The sequence below is a fragment of the Micropterus dolomieu genome, linkage group LG17 (assembly GCF_021292245.1).
Source record: "Micropterus dolomieu isolate WLL.071019.BEF.003 ecotype Adirondacks linkage group LG17, ASM2129224v1, whole genome shotgun sequence".
NCBI lineage: Eukaryota > Metazoa > Chordata > Actinopteri > Centrarchiformes > Centrarchidae > Micropterus > Micropterus dolomieu.
Window position 1 is genome coordinate 34,770,536 of NC_060166.1, and position 6,000 is coordinate 34,776,535.

General features: G+C 39.6%; 1 protein-coding gene and 1 long non-coding RNA gene across 3 annotated transcripts in view; one reads left to right on the forward strand and one right to left on the reverse strand.

Annotated features, from left to right (window-relative positions):
- Window positions 1–5,592, reverse strand: part of pak4 (p21 protein (Cdc42/Rac)-activated kinase 4) — a 42,215-nt gene extending 36,623 nt beyond the window's left edge. For both annotated transcript variants that reach the window (XM_046073137.1, XM_046073135.1), the window contains exon 1: window positions 5,440–5,592. The gene's annotated coding sequence lies outside the window, so the exon portion shown is untranslated. The remainder of the gene's footprint in view (window positions 1–5,439) is intronic.
- LOC123985542 overlaps window positions 1,498–6,000 on the forward strand; it is a 7,698-nt gene continuing 3,195 nt past the window's right edge. Inside the window, exons 1-2 of the long non-coding RNA XR_006828702.1 lie at window positions 1,498–1,700; window positions 3,721–3,929. This is a non-coding gene — a long non-coding RNA (uncharacterized LOC123985542). The remainder of the gene's footprint in view (window positions 1,701–3,720; window positions 3,930–6,000) is intronic.

Consider the following 6,000-nt stretch of genomic DNA (forward strand, 5'->3'; position numbering starts at 1 on the left):
CTTCAACTTTCACTCAGGAGTAAAAATCAGCCATTAAACTCGAAAGATTTTATACTTATCGTGATAATTATCAATATATCCTGATAACATTTTTGGTCATATCATCCAGTCCTATTTAAAAGTTACTGTCACATTTCTTAATGTAGGTTTATGCAGTTTTCAAGTGGTATTAATCTTACTGATTTAGGTTAACAGCACTTAGAGGTAGAGGTAAATAATGATTCAAAGGATGCTGAGAAAGAGTTATGTACTTATTTACAGAGCACTGCAACAAAAGGTCTGCATGTGGCATCCAGACTATTCCAGTGTTATCGGAGTGCAAAAAAACAGCAACAAAAAAAGCAGCCTCTTCTCTCTTGTTGTTTCACCTCCCACTGTAACACACTGCCATTCACTAGCATTGCAACACCAGAACAACTGAGGTGAAACGCGGTCACTGGGAACGTGCAGGTCCAAGCTTGAATATTTGGCTGTGAATAGAATAACTGTACGTGCAAACACATGAACAAAAACTCCTCACTCTGTCGCTGTGAGCAAAGTAAAAGACTCGCTGAGTAGAAGGGTAGACGTTAACCTGAAGAGTGTGCTATTATACAAGATATTATTATATAAAACAATTATTTAGGGCTGTAATGATTAATGACTAATCTGATGATTATTTTCTTGATTAATCAATTAGTTGTTTGGTAAAATGTCAGAAATAGTGCCAGACGCCCATCACAATTTCGTGAAGCTCAAAGGGACGTCTTTATAGTGTATATTTTGTCCACAATTTACAGTCATATAAATGTTTGAGATGTGGGATCCAGCCATTTGATTATAAAAATAGTTAGGATTTATTTTCTGTCAATATACTAATCTATTAATGCATTAATGTCTCTCTTTCAACCACTCAATCTGCAGTTGAGAAACCAGAGTTCACATCACTGTCAAAACAAAAGATAAATAATAATGGCTTCTTAATGATGTAACACATTCAAATCTGGGCTCTAAAAGAAATACAGGAATCTTTGAAAACCATTGAAAGGGAAGGTCAGCTTCTCAGCAACTCATCAGCTGAGCCTCTACTTTACAAACACAAAGTAGCCTGACTACCTAAAATAATCATCAATGTACTGAACTGAACTATAACATCAACGCAATTGATGAGGTTTTGTTCAGAATCAAAATATGAAGACAGAGAAACAAAAATGAGAAGAGGAAAAGTTTGCTTTAAGATTTTTAACCAAAATGTTTGAGCAGGAAAGGCAGAACAAACCTCTGTTTGTTTTTTGCCATTGTGTGGCCTTGATAACAGACAAGCTGATCTCTAGCTACATATCAAATTCTTCTTCTGATTTTTAACTCTCTATACACCGTGCAAAGTGAAACTCTTGGTGGTTGAAAGTCTCAAAGAGGCTACTGTTATGAGATTAAATATTTATATTATTCATTATTGTTGCCTCTGTTCCTGAGCACCTAGAGAGCTGTGTTGACGTTGGCTGCTGCAGTCATTCCAGAGAGGATTTTCTTTCCTCTAAGGCAATAAGCCTGGCCCTTTCTCCCCGTTACAGGGAAGAATCATAATATAGGGTCTGATATGACATGTTTTATCTTTTTCCTACTCTTTTTCTTCTTCACCCAGGGCTTATTCAATCCGTTACCAGTCAGCTTAGCTTGATCCTCTGTCTTCAAATACTTACAAGAGTTGAATTCCACAGGTAATGTTATGGATCATTTTTAATAAGTTACTGAGCAATTGTTGCTGTTATCCATTCATTTCTCTTGTTTCTTCAGACTATGTATGGGATGTATTTATTGTATGTATTTTAATGGTTGTAAATTTTAAACTGAATACTCTGTAATCTCTGTTTTAATTTTATAACTCTAACCAGGGACAGGGGTTGCAAATTAGTCATGGCTAGAAACCTGTATGCATGGCATCTACTTTGTAGTCTTTATAAAGCAATGTTCTATGCATTTGTCCCTGTCAAATAAACATTAAATAATTAAATAAATAAACTAGCACTGGGCAATAAAACAAAAATTATATTTATCGCAATATAATTTTTCTCAATAAGAATAACAAATGTTCAATATATTATTGAATTAGCACTTAATTTCTCTATTAAGATATTTATTTTGTTGAGGAAAAAGGACTGAATCTTTTTTTAACTGAATTTTACTCGTGCATATTTGTTGAAAAAAGATTTTATCATAACTGTTTTGAATGTTCAAACACAGATTTGTGAAGTGATCAGCTGTTTGGCATTAAGTGTTTTTCTTGTTTTGACCATAAAGAAAAGTTTAAACTCAGGCGCAAAAATCAGCCTTTAAACTTTAACTTTGAAAATAATAATTTGACATCAACTGAGCATGATATGAAATTTTTTTTATCATGACTACATTTTTGGCCATATCACCGAGACCTACTGCAGACATAAAATATCTTATTATATGTATGGTTTGATAAACTAACCTGCCAAAAATTTGAAAGTAAAAGAAATCAAGACCAGACAATAGGCAAAAACAAAGTAAAACAGAGAGAAACAAAGAATGTAAGTTAATCCACACAAAGTTTTTCTTGCTCTCTCTTCCAAAACTTTGTTCTCCATCACTCCCCTGATATGAGGTGGAGTCGGGGGTTTTCTCTGCAGATGTGGTTGTTTGGCTGTTAGCCTTGAACTGAATCTGGCCCAGTGCTGGCTCTGCACCTCCCCCCCTTCACTCTCTCTCTCTGGACTCTCCACAAACACCCAGACTTACCTGCATGCAGAGAAAAAGTGTCCACTTTCATCTTTGCTCTCTCTCTCACCCTCTTTCTCTTCACTTTCTCCCATATCATTCAGCTCCATTTCTCTCTGACACAGTCAACCCCCCCTTCTATTTCAAGCAAATGCCATCTTTTTCTATGAAACCTGATACCAGGAGAAAGATGAGAGACTTTTAATGTTTCCAAGCTTGCTCATCCACTACAGCATAACCTCAACCAGCAAGGACACAAAGAGGCCAGAACAAAACCAGACAATTGTGGGAGCGTATAATGCAACAGCACATTTAGATACAAATCACAAAAAAACACCAACAAATGATGATTTTCATTATCAAATCATTCCCTTGATAAAAATTCTGAAATTATTTTAAATAACCATCATAAATTACTCATCTTGTCTGAAAAGGAAGCAGCTAAGCTGTGATTAATGTGCTTGAAAACTGTTAACAATCAACTAGTTACAATTCAACAATGAACTGATTTACAAGTTACAAGCTGACATTATTATCACATTTAATAAATGTCCTTTAAACTCAATGTGTTATGTGAACAACCTACTAAACATACTGCAATCTAATGTGTCTCCAGCGTAAAATGTGTTTGATAAGAAATAGATCTTTTATTTTTGAGAGGGGGAATAAACCTCTTCTCTCCCTTCATTCAGACCACACCAGAAAATGATTTTTTTTCTTTTGACACAGAAAATTAGACTAACAATTTAATGCTTGGTAATAAATTACCACGCAGGGTAATAACAGGGCGTCAAATTATGTCCCCAGCTTTCAGTGCTTGCTGCTAATATGATAATTCATAGCTTTAGCCTCTAGCTGCCACCTCGTATGTCGATGTGAAAGCTGTTTGGAGTTCATGGAAGACACCTGAACAGCAGCTGTGTTTGTCTCTCTCTCTTTGAGAGCCCCTCAAGTCAGCTTGCATCAAACTAACAACAACATCCATCCTGCCTTCAGCTCCACCCCCTGCTGGACACGTCTGTCAACAGTCGTCATCCTGATCGTCTCTGCCTTCATGACTTGACTTCCCTACTGTGATCCACCACAAACACCCCTCCTCCAAACCTAGGTTTCCAAAATGGGTTGAGCTTTGCTTGCTGTCCTCCTTTATTGATCATCCAATAGGTCAAGCCTCTGCTGGACCACAAGGCAAACTACTTCAAACGGTCTGTTGTGCTTATAGTCTGTACATTTTTAATTCAAACATTTCATTACAGTTCAAATATTAATTTTTTTCCTCCACGCTCGAAAAAGGTTCTAACATTTTTAAGAAAAAGTGGCTTATTTCCTAACAACATAAACTCTGTTATTTATAGAAGCTACAGCTGATAGCGCCTGTTAGCAACAGGTGTCATCAACCAGTGAAACTGATGGTCACTGTCTAAAATTGGCAGGGTTCCTGCGTTTTCTGTATGTTTGTTTTCATTTTACATACAGCCAGTTAGATGAAACTACACAGCAGACAATATGAACTCTTCCACAATTACTACCACATAAAGACTACACAAGAAGATGCTAGTGAGCTAAATGTCAGGTATTAATAGAATTACCTTACAAATATATACTTCTCAAATATGTAATCTGCTGATACAGATCTACCAGTACAACTTGTCATCTGACCGGTATCTCTTGGTAATTTCCCAACATGACACCCAGTTTCTTCCTGATAGTTAACCTTGCTGAATAACTTGCAGAGCATGATGTAGAGTTGGGGGTTGATTTTGATAAGACTGCTGGAGTATGGTGTGTACGTGAGAGAGAACAGTGACCCCTCCATATAGCTCTGGCATCCCAGGAATGTGTGGTTTGCCCAGCACTATTCGCACAACCTTGCTGACAAACTAACTGCACATAAAATCTGTTTTCCACCAGCGCACACACACACTGCACACATATAACAGCCTCAAGCCTAACACACATATTCATTTCTGCTAGTTAAAGAAAAGGAAGAAGGGGGTAACATTAAAGACCAAAGGATTTGACAAGAAATTACTTTTACAGTATAAAAAGTGTGGTCAAGGGGGGGGGAGGGCAACTTAATCAAATCTCAGACAGACAATATCCTCTTTCCTCCCTCAGCCTGTCCCAGACACGCAACCACATTCCTGCTTCACAGGTGAAAATGAAAGTTTTAACGTTACCTGGCCGTGATTAACAGCCACCGGTTAAACGTACCCGGACATTATGCATTGTAATATCACTAATAGAGAAATGGCAATGAAGACCAGTTGGCCGAGATGTCCGGTGATAGCTGACAGACAAACAAGAACAACCAATGTAACCAGAACCAGCTGGATTTGCCATTAAGCCGTCAAGTGAGCTTAGAGGGTCTTAGCAAAGAAACACGGCTTTAATGTAAAATTAGCTTGGTTCGGTGACCAGAGCTGCGGCTTTTTATTGTTGGAACCACTTTTACAAGTGACCCATCACCTTGTGCTTTGGTCGTATCTAGAAAACTACAAGCTTTGCCCCTCGCTGTAAGGCATTCTTCACATAACACACACAGATCAGACCGAAGGAGGCTACTCTGGTCCCCCTTAAACCCAGGCTGTCCAGACTTGAAAGCAGCTAACGTTAGCCACTGTTAGCAACTAAACGGGGAGCAGAGACGCGCCACAAGCTAGCGCACATAACGCTGTAAGTAACAATTATTATAAAACAAATGGGCTTACTCACCCCGAAAACCCTTTTCCAGCTGCCACCGCGGTATGGAAATAAACTTTTCTCTGTTTGAGAGAGAAGCTGTGGGCTAACTTTGGCCAAACTGTGTAACATTAGCCGAAGTCTCACTTTGCTGACGCCATGTTGAACGGGTGGAAAATAGTACATCCGGGAAACTACACCAAATCACCATGGCAACCGAGTCAGCGACGGGCCGCTGGGAGACAGAGGAGGAGACAGGGAGACAGAGGAGGAGACAGGGAGACAAGAGGAGACAGGGAGACAGAGGAGGAGACAGGGAGACAGTGGAGGAGACAGGGAGACAGAGGAGGAGACAGGGAGACAGAGACAGAGGAGGAGACAGGGAGACAGAGGAGGAGACAGGGAGACAGAGGGGGAGACAGGGAGACAGAGCTGGCTCCGGCAGACCAGAGGAGACAGGGAGACAGAGGAGGAGACAGGGAGACAGAGCTGGCTCCGGCAGACCAGAGGAGACAGGGAGACAGAGCTGGCTCTGGCAGACAAGAGGAGACAGAGGAGGAGACAGGGAGACAGAGCTGGCTCCGGCAGACAAGA